Source organism: Peromyscus eremicus, chromosome 15, assembly GCF_949786415.1.
Source record: "Peromyscus eremicus chromosome 15, PerEre_H2_v1, whole genome shotgun sequence".
Classification (NCBI taxonomy): Eukaryota; Metazoa; Chordata; class Mammalia; order Rodentia; family Cricetidae; genus Peromyscus; species Peromyscus eremicus.
In genome coordinates, this window is record NC_081431.1 from 11,028,873 (window position 1) to 11,045,434 (window position 16,562).

At 42.1% G+C, this 16,562-nt stretch overlaps 2 long non-coding RNA genes across 4 annotated transcripts; both read left to right on the forward strand.

The window, feature by feature from the left end:
• Positions 1 to 856: 856 nt before the first annotated feature.
• Positions 857 to 15,621, forward strand: LOC131925544 (uncharacterized). 3 transcript variants are annotated; one of them, XR_009383279.1, is made up of 5 exons: positions 857 to 1,030; positions 4,040 to 4,122; positions 12,696 to 12,876; positions 13,053 to 13,257; positions 15,544 to 15,621. It is a non-coding gene; the product is annotated as an uncharacterized LOC131925544 (long non-coding RNA). The 3 variants fall into 3 exon arrangements; XR_009383281.1 differs by having other exon boundaries at positions 12,798 to 12,876; XR_009383280.1 differs by lacking the exon at positions 12,696 to 12,876.
• LOC131925546 (uncharacterized) lies at positions 2,327 to 3,035 on the forward strand. Its single transcript, XR_009383282.1, has 2 exons — positions 2,327 to 2,437; positions 2,710 to 3,035. It is a non-coding gene; the product is annotated as an uncharacterized LOC131925546 (long non-coding RNA).
• Positions 15,622 to 16,562: the final 941 nt, after the last annotated feature.

Genomic DNA, 16,562 nt, shown 5'->3' on the forward strand with positions numbered 1-16,562 from the left:
TGGTTAAAAAAAAAAAAACAACAACATCTCAAGTCCTGTTGCCAGGGTATTGATGCTTAGGGATGGAAGCTACTGTCCTGTCCTAAATTAAGGATTAACTGAGCCAAATCCCTAATATTTATGAGGCAAAACTTGTTTGTTTTTGTTTTTGTTTTTAAACTAAATTTTTAGCTCAGTCACCATGAAAGTCAGTCTCTTATCTAAACTGTAAGTGGCCCACTCACCCATTAGGGAGCTAAGCATCCTGGCTCCGAGTCTTCCTCCAAGATCTGTGTTTTCATCTATAGTGCTGCATATCTCACATAGTGGCCAGTTAGATGAGGTTTTCAGAGGCTGGGGAGATGGCTCAGCAGTTAATTGCCTGCTGCAGAAGTGCAAGGACTGGAGTTCAGGTCTCAGTCATAATTCCAGCCTTGAAAACCAGAGACCAAGGAAGCCCCGAACAAGCCAGCTAGTGAGACTAGCCATGTAAGTGAACATAGGGTTTTAGAGACCATGCCTCATTGAATAGGTAGATTGATTGAGGATGATTTCTGATATTGACTTTGGGCCCCCGCATGCATGCATGCATATGTGTGTATGTGACCCCATACATGCAAAAACATGCATCCACACCTGTCTAACCCCCAATCTTTAAAAAGATGAGGTTTTAGATATAATGTGCCTGAACATGCTTAATGCGATCTCTTGAATCCAGTAGTGATATGTGTATGTAGTACGAGGGGGTCCTGCAGCCAGAGGTCCAGAAGTGGTGGTATGTGATGTTCTTTCCCTTCTACTAGAAATGAATTTTTACTTATGATTGCCCCCGTGACACTCACACTCACACAGTCCTTATTTCTCCTTTTACCAGATGTCGACGGGTATTTGCAAAGGCGACAAAATTATTTGTATTTGTCTGAAGAAGAATGTATTTACCTTCCCAGTCCCAGAACCAATCATGTCAATTTGTGGCTCAAACCACCACAGTTTGTGTACAGTACAGGCCACCCTCCTTGGCCCTGAGATGCAAGTCCATAATGTGAGCCAGGTGGATATTTTGGGGGTATAAATCCTATTGTATTAGCTTGGTATTAAACATTCTTAAAGTCAATTTCTGGTTGTGTGGAGAAACTGTATTTCTGTTGCCTCCCCCCCCATTTTGAAATTTACTTTTTAAAATAATAGATAAAATAACCTATTTATGGGGTACTATGTGTTGTTCTAATCTGCATGCTGCCACAGAGTTTCCGTTATTGGGATCTAACACTGTGAACAAAGGCAACACATAATTCCGGGTAATGACATCGCTGAGAGGAATTCAGGGCAGAAGCAAACAGAGCGGGAACCTGGAGGTAAGACCCGAAGCATAACCTACAGAGGAGTACTGCTGTTCGCTATGGCTTCCCCAGCCTGCTTTCCTATACCATCCAGGGCCACATGCCCAGAGGCGGCACCACCCAAGTGACCTGGGCCCTCTCATGTCAACCACCAATCAAGAAAATGCCCCATATACCTGCCTATAGGCCGATCTTACGGCAGCTTTTTCTCAGTTAATATCGTTTTTCACAGATATGTCTATATTTGTGTCAGGTTTATGAAAGTCAATCACTAGTGTAAACTGTGCAAGTGTTTAAATCAAAGTGAATAGACATTAATACTTTAAAACTGTGTGTGTGTGTGTATGTGTGTGTATGTGGTGTGAGTGTGTGCACGCATGTGTGTGTATGTGGAATGTGTGTGCACATGTGTGTGTATGTGGCTTGTGTGTGTGTGTGTGTGGTATGTATATGTATGTATGTATGCACATTTGTGTATGTGGGGTGTGTGTGTATGCATGTGCGTATACGTGTGTGTGCCTGTGTGTGCGTGTGCGTGTGTGTGTGTGTGTGTGTGTGTGTGTGTGTGTGTGTGTGTGTGTGTATTAAGGCCAGAAGTTGATATCAGGTACCTCCTTCCTCAATCAGTTGCCACCTTAGTTTTGAGACAGGGTCTCTCACTGAAACAGGACCCCACTAATCTGGCCCAATGGGCTGGCGAGCAATAGGAGTCCTTTCATCTCTCCTTCCCAACTCTGGGTTGCAGGTCCTGCTGACAGGCCTTTGTATGTGGGTGTTGGGGAGTGGAGCTCAGGTCTTCACACTTACGAAGCAAGCACTTCACTGTTTGACCCACCTCCCTGCTCCTGCCTTCGTCCTTTGCTCATGGTGCAAACATTCAAAGCCCTCCCTTTCAGCTCTCTGAAGCACACAGACCAGTCCTGATATTGGGGGCCACTTTTTTGATAGGGGCTGAAGGAAGGAAAGGCGTATGAATGTTGACCTGCTTTTTGGGTTCCTTTGGAAATTTCAGAAACAGCTTGATGATGTCAAAGGATGGAAAAACCCAGTTATCCTCTGAGCAGCTGATTCCATCCCAAACATGGAGACCCTGAGGAGGTTGTTTCGTTTCTGCTGAAGTGAGATATGGAAAGAAAGATGATCACTGTGTAGGGGCATCTAATCTATCTTGAGCAGGCTCTTAGCCTTGGATGCCCACTATCCCCTATCCCTGAAACAGGAAGCCATCTGAAGCCCCTCAACCCAGTCAGTCTGCCATGGAGGGGCTTTGGCTGCGTGCATGGGTGCAGGCACTTGCGGGCCGTCTCAAATTCCTCTTTGTTTTACATACTGTGGATGTGTTTGTTGGCCTGACACCAACTTTACCACTTAACCTTTCCTTGCCCCACAGCCAAGGCCATTTTTGCAAGGAACACGCATCTCTGTGTCTGCAGAATCTTGGATCCTTTTGGGAAAGCCGTGCTCTGGGCCAGCAGTGAAGGAGAGAGAGCTATGTACACACAGCTGAAGATGACTTTAGCACAGAGTTTATTTAATATATCCTCCAAATTGTATTTTGAAGCATCTGTTAATAAGAAAGCACTCTCTTTTTGAGCAGGGCGAGTGTTTTATAAATGGAATTTGCAGACCAGCAACACTCCCATTAATTTTCCCTGTCTACAATTACTATCATTACATTCTTAAAGCACTTTTAAAATAAACTACTCCATGATGTCATGTGCACATTCTGAACTCCAGAGAGAGGGACAGCAGGGTAGCAGCATCTGGACCTTGGACTGCTATCTTTTAGGGAACATCTTGATGGCTGTAATTACTGTCATGTTATGGGAACTTTAGAAAAAAAGGCGCCAGAGTTCCAAATAAAACATAAAATGGCTTTGATATAATAAATGTTACTATCATTGTTTAAAAATGTTGTGACCCGTCTGCTGTAGTTTCTGAGAACGATATTTTCCAGTGCTTGAGATTTCCAGTCCCCCACCCCCTTTCATAGTCTATGACTGCAGATAAGGATGAAGAAAATCCTCAGGACAGACTTGTTTTAAATCAATATAACACAATTCCAGCATTGTCTTTCTTCAAGATGAACTTTCAAATTAAATTTGGTATGAGCTTTACCAGATCTCTAAACGGCTTTGTTCCAGAGACATTGAATGCACCCTATTAGGGAGAATTAATAATTCAAATGCTGTAGTTGTGGATAACTGCATTCATTAGGATAAGACAGGAGCTGAGGCAATTTCCTGCAGGGTGTACTTGTATGCATCCCGCTCCCCGCTCCATCAAGACAGTTAGAAAAGTTTGGACCACTCCAGAGGGAAAGGAGCTACCACAAATGAACATGTGGTCTAGATGTTGCTTTCTCATGGGATTCAGTTTTGGAGGAGCCTGTGATAAATTTGGCTCAAGGCATTGGACCAATTTCTGCACAAAGCAATGAAGAAGAATCATACATATATGACAGAAGTCATACATTGTGGGTACTGACCCATGGTGGGATTCACTTGGCCTCCCAAAGAAGTTTTCTCATGCAAAACTCATTTGACCTTGTGAAATCTAAGTTCCCATTTCATAATGGGTATTAGCAGCTTTAAGGAAGGTAATGCATCTTGCTCAGGCAGCTGGTTGACTTTGACAGTATTATATACACAGAACCCAAATGGAGTAATCTGTTTTGTGGATTTTTTTTTCTCTGCTGGTTTGCTGATAACATTGTTCAGTTTGAAGATGGACCTTCTGATGCAAGAGTTGGGACTTAACCAGGAAAAATTGATTTGACCTGATCTGGAATTCATCATGCTCAGTAAGTTTATAATCTTTTCACATGTCACACCAACTGACAGTTTTTCCATGTTCTACATATCAGCTGCTTATTTCACTCGGTATCATGTTTCCTTTTTTATCTATGTTTTATCCACATGTCTTTCCTGTGGATAATTAGCAGACCAGAGGATTGGGGGAACAATGGTTCAATCATGAACAAGTTCCCTAAGCTTCACTCTCTATAGTCAGCACTGGCCAGCTCCCTGGACTATGAAAGCAAGGTATCCCCAAACTCAATCAAACAGAAACTCTGCTACTGATGGACAGACACATTGGACCTCTCTGAGCATCAAGCAGAATTTCCGGCTAAGGGTTGTCTGGAAGATTGCCTTCTTCCTTACATGCTGGACTTAGTTACTGTCCTTCAACATGTCAGAGTGGAAAAAACCGTGGGTTTCTTGGAAGGGATGTGTGATCAAATAATGGACGACAATTTTCACACTACTCAAAAGCCCTTGTCTGATTTTTAATTTTGCTTTGGTGGTTACGAATTGGAAGATGCCACAATTATTCTGTCTCATAACTACGGCCTATGTGACTCCTTCCATCCTTTATTGTTTCAGCGTGGCTCCCGAGGACTGGCTATTTAATAAGGACTAGTGGATGGGAGGAATATCCCAAAGAATCTCTTTAGAAAACAAATTGAACCTTCCTGTGGAAACAATATTATTTCTTTTCAGCATTAAGTAGTGCTTCATGAAAGGTTGTCAGAAACACCAACTGAGTGTCCAGTCCATTCTCTGTTTGTTGAAGCATTTATGGCTCTTACTTAAGACAAGAGAAATAACAAGGAAAGAAATTACTACAAATACAGAACATTTTATTATACAAATAAAAAAGGAGAGCAGATCTGTTAGCTCCTGCCAACTTTTGAAATATGAATTCCATTTGTCTTTATTACAGTCTATTCCCATAGTGCCTTTTCCATATTTATTAATTTTTGAATGTTACTATTAAACAGAGATTTGTGCCTACTGGTAATAGTTAAAGCTATGTTCAAGAAATTTAAGAAATGAGAAAAACACATCAACTCATCTTTTCATTTTCACATCAATAAATCAGGAGACGTGCAATTACCTAAAGTTGTTATCTTTAAAAAATTTTCATATGTATTATCATAAGAAAATGCTCTGTCAGATCTACACAAATCGTGATGACTCATAGGTACGTGATTCTTCTTATTAAGGAAAAAAAATGAGACAGGAAATCCAATATAAATGAGCTGTTTTCCTCAGTAGTGTAATAAAACTTGGATACTGGTATATGAGTTTTTGATTATATCATTCACCGATAATCTCTAGGCTCATTTCCTTCCAGTGAAGAAGCTGTCTCCTTCCTTCTGGCACCATCCCCCCTTTGGCCACTAACCTTTTAGATTCTACTCCCTCGCCTGGGGAAGAGGCCGCCCAGTCAAGCCACCACAGTGTAGTATATTTTAAGGGCTGTAAATTTTTACTGTCAGATTTGAGCCAGGGGTGTTAAGCTCCAAAGATACACATCTGCTTCCTACTCAAATGGTCTTTTGTTGTGCTTCTTGGTAGAGGGAGAGTTTTAAGGCCATCAGAATAAATCCCAGTGTGGGTAGGGGTGAGTTATGGTACTTCAAGAAGGAAGGCTCATGGCTACAAATAGAACCTATCTTGATACTATTCTTAAACTCTGCTTTTTTTCTTTTCATTGTTCCATGATAATATTTTATTACTATCTAATGAACAAAATGAGTCACTGTTGAATTTTAAGTGAAAAATTATTTTGTAACCTGACTCAGAACCTCTGAATGTATCTGGTTTCTGAGTTTAGATTTTCTAATGTCAGGATTTCCTAAATAGCATCATGTGAATTCAGAGCCAGAAAACAAATGAAATGTTTAAGAAATCACTTGGGAAGAGTGTGCCGATCGCCCATGGCAATATATCCATCCACTCTGAGTGTTTATTAAACATTGACTAGATTAATCAAAGAACACTTGGTATTAGATGCATATTTATTCCAGTGCTCACTAACCCAGAGAAGAAATATGATAGACCAATTTCAAAGCTAAGGACAAAGCAAAGAGATAATATAGCCAACCCTCAATTTACAAATGGATATTGCTCTAAAGTCTATTTGTGAGCCTTTCTTTTGGAACTATCAATGCTTTTTTTCCTATGGAAACAAAGTGATAAATAGTGGTTAGGTTTCCTAGCAAGTCCAGAATACACTTTACTTGTATTAAGGTGAAAACTAGCATGGAAGAATTTGATTGACAAGTTTTTTTTTTTTTTTTTTGTGTGTGTAAATGTTTGTTTTTTCACCCAAATATATACTTGGTTGGGATATAAAAATGTCGTGTGGCTCAGGTGGTAAGGGTATCAGAGCTACATCAGTCAGTATCATCCCTTAGCCTTCGTTGTGTGGTGGAAGATGGCACAGGTGCCATGTGTGGAGGGTGCCAGCATGGCTCTCAGAGGGTGTCTGAGCTGTTTGTGTTTGCTGGCTGAGAAGAATGGAGCCAAGGGAAGAAGTGTAAGAGGAGGATTGGGTTGGGAAGGAGGAGGGATGTCAACTCGATGTCTTAAAGATTGTAGCCTTTTAAGCATGAATGAGAAGAGTGGTTACATACAAGTGAGGTCTAGACCAGAAGACCTTGACAAACATGGGTTTATATTTCTCACTGGATAGATGCAATCATGTTTTCACTTGGTCCCTCCTGGTCACTACGTTAATGGTGGATGGGAGAGGCCACCAGCACAGGACAGAGAGGAAGCCTGGAGCCTGCCGGAGTCATCTGAGGGAATACTGAAGAGGCCCTGGGGCATGCTGGTTGAAAGGAGAAGAGGAAATGGGTTAGGGATGTGAGTGGGTCTGAAGACAGACTGGAAAGAATGTCAGTGATAAAGAGGAGAAGGCAATATCATCAAGAAAAATGAGGATGTAGGAGACACAGACTTGGGGTGTGGGGGGGTCTCAGTTACAAATGTGTGCTTGGGCCATTACTGAGAAGGTTGGTGATGTGGGTTGATATACAAGAGGGGTCTGTGTGGGAGACTCAGTTGAGAACTGGACCTTAGCCAGAACAAAACCATACTCAGAATGGAGAAAGACGAGAGAGTGAGTGGTTCAGATATCAAGACAAGGAGCTGAACATTGGATTTCACATTTAAGAAGATATTGGGTGCCCAGAATTCAGTCTGGGAGACCAAGAACATGTCTTTGTCTGGCATTGGTCATTTTCCTATAGAACAAATAAGCTGTACTCCAGTGACATGTGGTGAGGGTGAGGCTATGTCAGGACAGTAGCGACCATTGAATTGGAGCAGTGATGTTGGACAGCTGTAGCTCTGAGTGGAGGGGAGATTGAAGGTGTGTGTGTGTGTGTGTGTGTGTGTGTGTGTGTGTGTGTGTGTGTGTGTGTTCCAGTGATGGAGAAACTCAGCATGAGTGTTATTATGTTGAACAGCTGTGTGTGATGGTCAGGGCTATAGACATAGTTTATAAACAAGTTGATTCTTACCACGAACTATGTAGTTATTGCCCAGAGATCACATACTAAGGAAGCGTAAGAATGCTGTCCAAATAGCATAGTGGAGCTTACAGATTGGCTCTCACTGGCCCCCTTATTTTCTACTCCTTTTTGCATTCCTCATATCAGAATGTTGGCTTTTCCATGTTCTTCTCTTCCTCATGCTTCCCACATGCAATAGTCTCTTCTCCATTATAGCTTCCCAAATCTCCCAGCTGACTGTTACCTCCTCAGGAAAGTCTGTGGTAAAATCTGCTAAGAGAATACTTTCTCCAAGGTTGGCTCTAGCAGCACTCTACTCAGACCCTTATAAATGAACCATGCAATCCGAGGTGGCATCTTTCTCTTTCCTGAACTGTGATATCCAAGGACATGGAGGTGCTTTATTAATTTGGGTAGATTTTTTTTTTACCCAGTGCGGAGCTCACCCATGTTATGTACCCAAGGCTTAAGGATGAACCCTTATCAAACTTGAAGGGCAGGTGTACAGTTGGATGGGTAGGACACATCTAAGTCATGTAGAATCTGCTGTGAAGGTGACAAGGACCACCTCTCTTGGCAGGTCTGTGGAGGGCCTTGCCTAGGTGCTATAAAAACTCATTCTAGACTGGAGGGTACTATAAAAGGTGGATACACATAATTAAAACATCTTGTATAAATGTATAAAAATTTCAAAGAATAAATAAAAAAAACCCTCTCCCCACTGATAACTTACATAGTGCAGGAAGGGGCTACATGAGCAGCTGGGTGATAAGGAGTATCAGTGGCTTTGCCAGGTACTAGATTCTGAATACCACAATACTGACCTGCCAGGACAGATGTGTCCACTGCTGCAATGTGGCATGAAGGTTTTATGGGGGTAACCAACCACTCTCTTGATTAGATTTGAGTCCTGCTCCACAGGAGCAAATTCATGTCTGACACTATAAACCTGCTTAAAAACTAAGAGCTATATGGAGGTCATAGGCCCTAGGGGGGACCTTACTATAGATGTTTTGTTAAATGGTCATGTCCTTCTAAATATTTATACTTATATGTTGTAGAATATTATTTTAGGGTGTGTTACATTTGTTTGTGCTGTGGAACATCTGTTTAATGATGCAAAGATGTGTTGCATTCTTTTATGTTGCATTTGTTTAACTCTGTGAAGCTGCCTGTCTAAAACACTTGATGGTCTAATGCAGAGCTGAGTGGCCAATAGCAAGGCAGGAGAAAGGATAGGTGGGCTTGGCAAGCAGAGAGAATACATAGGTGAAATCTGGGAGAAGAGAAAGAAAGAACAAGAGAACAAGGAGAGGAGGACCCCAGGGGCCAGCCACACAGCCACACAGCCACACAGTCAGCTATGGAGTAAGAGTGAAAATAAGATATACAGAAATAGAGATGGGATAATTTAAGAAAAGCTGGCTAGAAACAAGCCAAGCTAAGGCTGGGCATTTATAATTAAGAATAAGCCTCTGTGTGTGGTTTATTTGGGATCTGGGTGGTGGGCTCCCACAAAGAATCAAAGAGTAAAAAAAAAATACCAACAACATTTTGGTGTTCTAATGTGGGCCTGTAGAAAGCACAACAACACTTATACCTGTAGATTGGTATTGCTGTCAACTTTGATTAGAGAAGCTTCTATTTTTTAGTATACTGTGGTTGAAATATAGATTCATAACTAGTCAAAGTGCTGAGAATAAGTCATTGTTGAGTGCTCAGCTCTAGATGAGACACCTGAATGACCTTTCCTTTCCCCAAGGTTCAAAGAGTATCATGGGTAGAAAGAATGTCAGAGCAAGAAGATGAGGTGGTGGCCAGTGAAAAGCTGATTCTGGACATGGCATGGCTGCCACACATATCAGCTCACAACAGCTGTAGTCACACACACAAGCATGAGCCAGTCAACATCCTGGCATGGAGGGATGAGACCCCACTTTTTAGCTGAGGCATTATTGGCAGCTGTTGATTGCTGGAAGAGGAAGAGTCCTTTTTCCACACCCCAGTGAATGGCCCCACATCCATATATATGCTGACAACAGTAATGGGACTTAGCAAATTATATTGAAACAGTGAAAGGACATGAAATTGGGAAAGAGCTGTGTTGAGGGGACTTGGAACAGGGAGTAAGAAGAGGCTATGATTGAGGTATAGTGTATACATATATGAAAATTTTAGAGATTAAATAAAAAGAAAAATCTCTGTATGATGTAGCATCATTTCCGTGTGCTGTATCTTCAGTGATAGTAGGTGGCAAGGTGACTCATAACTCTTGCTCTAAGCATCTAGAAGAGTCAGATTTGTTTTGGGAGAAACTCTATGTCATCTTTTGCGAAAAAGAAGTGCCTATAAGACCTCGCCAAGAGGATCTGTTTTATAAATCTCAAAAACCAATAAAGCTCACCATAATATCTCTTGATGAGTTTGCAGAACATGTTCTACATGGTGGAGCCAGCCCCAGAGAAAATCTTCAAGAATTTCTTTTGTGAGCTCGAGTGCAGTTACAGTTAGTGAAACTAATCTATGGAGATGACTCAGTAGCAGGAAGTGACAGGGACAGGTGTGGGCCCCAAACACCTAAGAAAAAAAGGGCTGAAATCTGATGTGGTTTTCTCAGTGTCTTTACCAAGATGATCATCCTCTGTCTGTCTGAGTCCACTCAAGACATTGCCAATTAATGAGAAATCTGTGCTACGGATCATTTGGGGTTCTGGCACTAGAGATGCCTACTTTGTCTTTAAAGTGCGGATTAAGGTGGCACCGCATCTGATGTTATGTTACCTCTGATGTTAGAAGACTGACTCCCAGTTCCAGATATTTTTTTTCTTACAGCTGTATGACTTTCAGTAAATGCCACTTAACATCGTTAACCTTAATGACCTCATTGTGAAACTAGATGGCATCACCTAATAACACCACCACTCTAGCGTTCATTGAGAGCCTCTGTGTGCTGAGAACTCTTTTATGTGACTTAGTTCTCCTTGGTCGCTTGAGTGTGGGTATCACTATATAGATGTGAAACTTGAGGTTTACAGAGATTATATGTCATAGCCACAGAAGGGAGTGATGAGTTGGGGCTTTCAGTCTGAGGCTTCCTGAGCTCTTAAGTACTACATCAAGTATTGTACTTTAGAAACCAAAATCTTCTTTATTTTGAAGATTAATCCTCATTTTTATTTGGTGTGTGTATACCACATGTGGAGGCCAGAAGAGGATGTTGGATCACCTGGAGTTAGAATTACAGGTAGTTCTGAGCTGTCAGATGTGGGTGGTGGGAACTGAACTTGAGTCCTCTGGAAGAGCAATAAGTGCTCTTAACCACTGAGCCATCTCTTCAGCTCCCATAACTAAAATCTTGATGCGAATGTCCAGTATTACGAAGTGTGAACTATCTCATGACTGAGTCATTTCTGAAGTTTGCTTTTCTGCAGTCTCGATTTACACTTAGTACAAGACCAAACTCCCATTCAAACTATGCGATAACCTTGTGGCCGCTGCTTTTCTAAACATCAAGGGCTGCTGAGAATGATACAAATCATGACACTTTTGTGGGAACCCAGAGGAAGAGGTCTTTGACACACCACTCCACACGAAAATACCACTACAAAATGGCTTAAATAGGTACATATGCCTGCAGCTGTCTATCTCCCTCCAATAAAACATTTATCCACATTTTTCAGAAATGGAACATTAAGGAAACCTAGAATAAGCAAGCAAACAACCCTCAGGCCCCCAAACAAAACCCACTCATATTATTGTCCTTAGAAACAACCACTCAACGTTTTGTGAACTATCAGTATTTCATGAACAGGAATGGGATTGTGCCTACCATTTGAACTGACATGATTCACATATCCACAGCAAGTACTTTTCACACCAGCCCTGTTACACTTGTTTTAATGGAAGGAATCTGTTTCCATATTAAAATTTCAAATGACTTAGAGAAGTACAGAGTAAAGACCTTAAGTTTTGGATTGGTTAGGTCAACATCTCAGAGTCACTCACCTGTCAGCAGCCAATAGTGTCTTACTTACCAGTCTGGAATTTTCTATGCATGTAAGGCTCCCTCCTTCTTGCCCCCTCCCTCTCCTGCCCCATCACCACTAACATTTGCTGAGCACATACTATTCTAGGAACTGTTCTAGGCACTGGAGCACTCATGGGAGTGGATCTTCCATAAGTCTGGTTACTTTTCCCTTAGGTGCAGCCATTTTGGAAATGTCATATTGAAAACACAGATGCTCCCATGGAGACAAAGCGGGTTGGTTTGCTAAGTGGGCACCACTTTGTTGTGGCTCAGCGATCTAAGCTTGATTTCTGGGAAGCCAGGCGATGTGGAAACGAAAGAGATTCCGTGTCTCTCATGCTGAGCCTCCACCGGGCTGTCAAACAAGAGTTTTGCCAACTTGAAGGGGAAGTCTGAGACTGAAGTCAGCGGGCAGTTATCTGTGGGTTCCTGCTGTTACTCAGTTTCTGGTTAGCTTCAGTGAGTTGCCAAGAGAAGAATAGCTGTTTATGAGCAAAGCACCCACCCAATGGTTTATGGAAGGTACTACATCAAACATTGCCCTGTAGCTCTCCTTTCCTTACTTTGAGAGGTCTGGGGATGCACATGGCTCAGTGCATCTGCCTGGTACTCATGAGATCCTGAATCCCATCCTCAGCACCACAAACTCTCTGTTTGAAGAAGAAGGATCAGTATTTATCTTTTTGGCAGGAAGTACCCACAGGACTTGTCTATATAGCAAACTGGTGCACACGGGGGTGGGGTGGAGCTGCTGGGGAGGTGGCTATGATCTAAGAAGGTCATGGCTAGAAGATGAAAGATCAATGAAGCATTGCTCTGATGAACCTAGATGGGCCCATGTATGCTTGGGTAGTCAAAGTTCCATTGAACTTCCTTTATTGCTGAGATCAGGTGAGCAAAATGATGAACTGCTTGGGGCTCTTGGAAAGATGCTCTGCCTCTCATCAACAGCCCTCACCCTCAACAAAAGTGTTTAGATCATAAGAAATCCTGATTCAGAAGAATGTGCTATATAGTCATCTTGGTGGGCAATGCCTTCTAGGTCTTCCTTGGTTTCTCCTCCCACTGTGGATGTTGGCACATGTGAAGCCAGTTAGGAGAGGCGATTAGTGATGCGTCTACTACCTGCAAGTCTCTTCCACAGGAGAGCTGGGCTAAGCTTACAGAGAGAATTATTTTGGGGCCAAGCTGTGGAGCAATGAAGATGACAAGGCTTGAGAAAAGTAGGTAACATTTTTTTTCCTGTTTGAAAGGAAAATTGGACAATTATGAAATGAACTCAAGACGCTGCATGTGTGTGTGTTGTATGTGTGTGCATGTGCATATCTCTTTCTCTCCCTTTCTCTTTCTCTCTCTCTTTAGATATTTTCCTCTCTTGCTCTCTCCATTATTTTTTCAGATCTCCTGTTGAATCTGGAGCTCACCAGTTTGGCAAAACTGGCTGGCCACTGAGTGCCCAGGATCTCCTATCTCTGCCCCCAGCTCTGGGGTTGCAGATACCCATCATCACATGCGGATTCTACGTGGGTGCTAGGGATTTGAACTCAGGTCATCATGCTTGCATGGCAAGCTCTTCACTGACTAAGCCCTCTCCCCAACTTAAGGTACTTTGAAAGGAAACTGAGGTGCAGTGTGTGTAGCACACGCTATAGGCAATGTTCCTGCAAAAGTGTTATATATAATTGCTCCTGCAAAAAAATATATATATATATATTGCAAAAATATCACGTTTTCATATTGTTTTAAAATATAGAGATACACAATTAAAGAAAATCCATTTACAAATTCATCTATGATCATCAGTATGTCTATCCATCCATTCATCTATTTACTTATGTTTGGTTATTTTTGTGGGTTTTTCATGTGCAATTATTACACAATAAAACCACAATGTACACTTGAGTTTATGATTTCTTTGTGCACACATGTGTATGTTATGAACATTTCCAAGTATTATTGAACGTGGTTAGCAGAACTTTGAAAGATTCCACTGCATGTTTTGGTAACAGTCCTGGCTAGTTTTATGTCAACTTGACACAAGCTGTAGTCATCTGAAACGAGGGAGCCTCAATTGAGAAAATGCCACCATCAGATCCAGCTGCAGGGCACTTTCTTGATTAGTGATTGATGGGAGAGGGCCCAGCCCATGGTGGGTAGTGCTATTCCTGGGCTGGTGGTCCTGGGTTCTATAAGAAAGCAGGCTTAGCAAGCCATGAGAGTAGCCAGAAAGCAACACCCCTCCATGGTCTTTGCATCAGCTCCTGCTTCCAGGATCCTGCCTTGTTTGTGTTCCTGTCCTGACTTCCTTCAATGATAAAATTTATTTGAAAGTACAAGCCAAATAAATCCTTTTGTCCCCAAGTTTCTTTGGTCTTGGCATTTAATCACAGCAATAAGAACCCTAACTATGACAGTAACTTTCAGACATAGTTTAGGACAGTCAGAATTATGGGGACTTATAACTGTGGAAAATATTATCCATCATTAATTAACTAATTTGATTACTAATTAATTATTACATAATATGCACTTCATTGGGGGAAGATGTAGTAGATATACATAGCCTCTATTCTTCCTGTTAAACGCAATTAAAAACTATGCTGGCTAGTTTTTGCTTTTTTTTTCATCAACTTGACACAAGGTAGAGTCATTTGGAAGAGGGAACTTTGATTAAGGAAACGCTCTCATCATATTGGCCTGTGGGCAAACTTGTGGTGAATTTCTTAAATTAGTGATTGATATAAGAGGGCCCAGTCCATTTTGCATGGTGTCAACCCTGGACTGGTGATCCTGGGTTCTATAAGAAAGCAGGCCGAGAGAGATTTGAGGAGCAAGTCAGTAAGCAGCACGCCCACCCCCCTCCATGGCCTCTGTATCAGCTTCTGTCTCAAGATTCTCTCCCTGCTCGAGTTCCTGCTCTGACCTCGCTCAGTGATGGGCTATGCCTGTAAGTGTAAGATAAAATAAACCCTTTTCCCTCCAAGTTGCCTTTGGTCATTGTTTTTATCACAGTAACAGAAAGCCAACAGGCAAAAACTGAACAAAATACATAACACAAATGAGGGCTTTGAAGCTTAAGTACAGAGAAGTGAGAAGAATCTCAGACCAAAGGAACACGGTGTTGGCAAGTTCCTTGATTTCTTTTTGCCTCACATACCCACCCCAGACTTAGAACTACCACTGCTGGCCTTGTAGACCTGCCAGCAGAAGTAGACAGTGGTACTTCCTCAAACCTTAAGACCCAGGAAAGCCAAAGACTAGCAAGGTAGAAAGGCTTGATTAATTATTTTACCCCAGCAACACCAAGAAAAATGCTTGACTCCCACTCCCCCATACCAGCAAAGGCCAAGTGGGGAATCTGGATTTCTGCCCATCAGAAACTGGGATGAGGTGTGTTACTCACCCCCTGCCCCGCCCCCTGAGTTGATATGTGTGACATATCTATTAGGAGATGGGACTTCCATTCCTCACTGAGTAATAGTGAGGACTCTTCCCTTCCTCTACTCGCTCTTTGGTCTCCGTAGAGACTATATGGGGAGCCTGTATTTACAACCATAGCCACAGGTGGGTAGTATTAGAGGAGGCCTAGTGAAGAGTGGGGACCATTCCTGCCCCATGTGGGTACCCACCCTCCTACCTTGGTATCAGTGGTGGTCATTTGGAGAGAAGTAACTCCCACTCTGCCCAGAAGTAATGGGGAGCTCTCTGCACTTCCTCAGTGTGTCAGTGGTGCCCAACTGGGAACCTGCACTTCTCTCTTCACCTGGGAGGAGTAAGAGGCACTCTTCCATCTGCTCCTAGCCCTGTGTTAGAAGAAACCAGTTAGAACAGGTTTGGGTAAGATCCTGAGTTACATGGTATTGTACCCAAGCTATTATTTTCTCTTTCAGTGAAAACCCCCCATTAAGCCAAGAAACAGGAAGATCTCAAACTGAAAACAGAAAGACAGTTGATACAAACATGGCCAGGTATGGTAGAACTTGGGACTTATGCAGAAGGACTTCAGTGAGTTCAAGGCCAGCCTGGGATGTGTAGCACAAGACTTTAGCTTAAGAAATAAAAACTAGGCACTAATGCCAAGCTGATGAGTTAGCAAAGATTTTAAATCAGTTGCCATAAAAATACTTTATTAAATTATAAGCTTTACTAAAACCACAAATTATAAAAATAACCTTAACCAGGAAATACAAAGTCTCAGAATAAAAAGAAAAATAGAAATGGAAAATTTCAAACTGAAAATATTATTAACTAAAATAAGATGCTTAATGGATAGGCTAAAAGCAGGATGGGATGGGAGAGGGACAGAGGCAAGAACAAGGTAAACAGAAGACAGAAAAATAGAAATTACATAATATGGTGATACTTTATTTGTGCTGAAATGCGATTTTATTTGTATGTTAATACACAAAGTTGCCTAGGGGTCAGAGCTAATAGCAAGCCATAGCAGAAGCCATGCAGTGGTGGCACATGCCTTTAATCCGATTACTTGGCAGGCAGAGTCTGTGTGTTCAAGGACATAGCCAGCTTGGAGACATACACCTTTAATCTCAATACCAACCATAGAGACCTGGAGGTCTGTATAGACAGGCAGTGACGAGGAGGCCATGTGTTTGGGTTTACAACCAATGAGAAGGCAGAACAGAAAGTCAATAAAAAGACAGACACACAGGAAGTAGGTCTCTTTCTCAGGGGAAGGATGGCAGCGGCAGCGAGGGGTAAGAAGGTGGTTTTTAGTCTCAGCTCTTAGCTACTGCTCTGACCTCTTGGGCTTTTAACTCTGCATTTGGCTCTGTGCTTCTTATTTTGTTAGACAGTTACATCTACGACGTAATGTAAACAACACAGAGAAAAGAGTACCTGAAAAACAGTGATCAGTGCCTCACGACCCTTGGAGAATATAGCAAGAGAG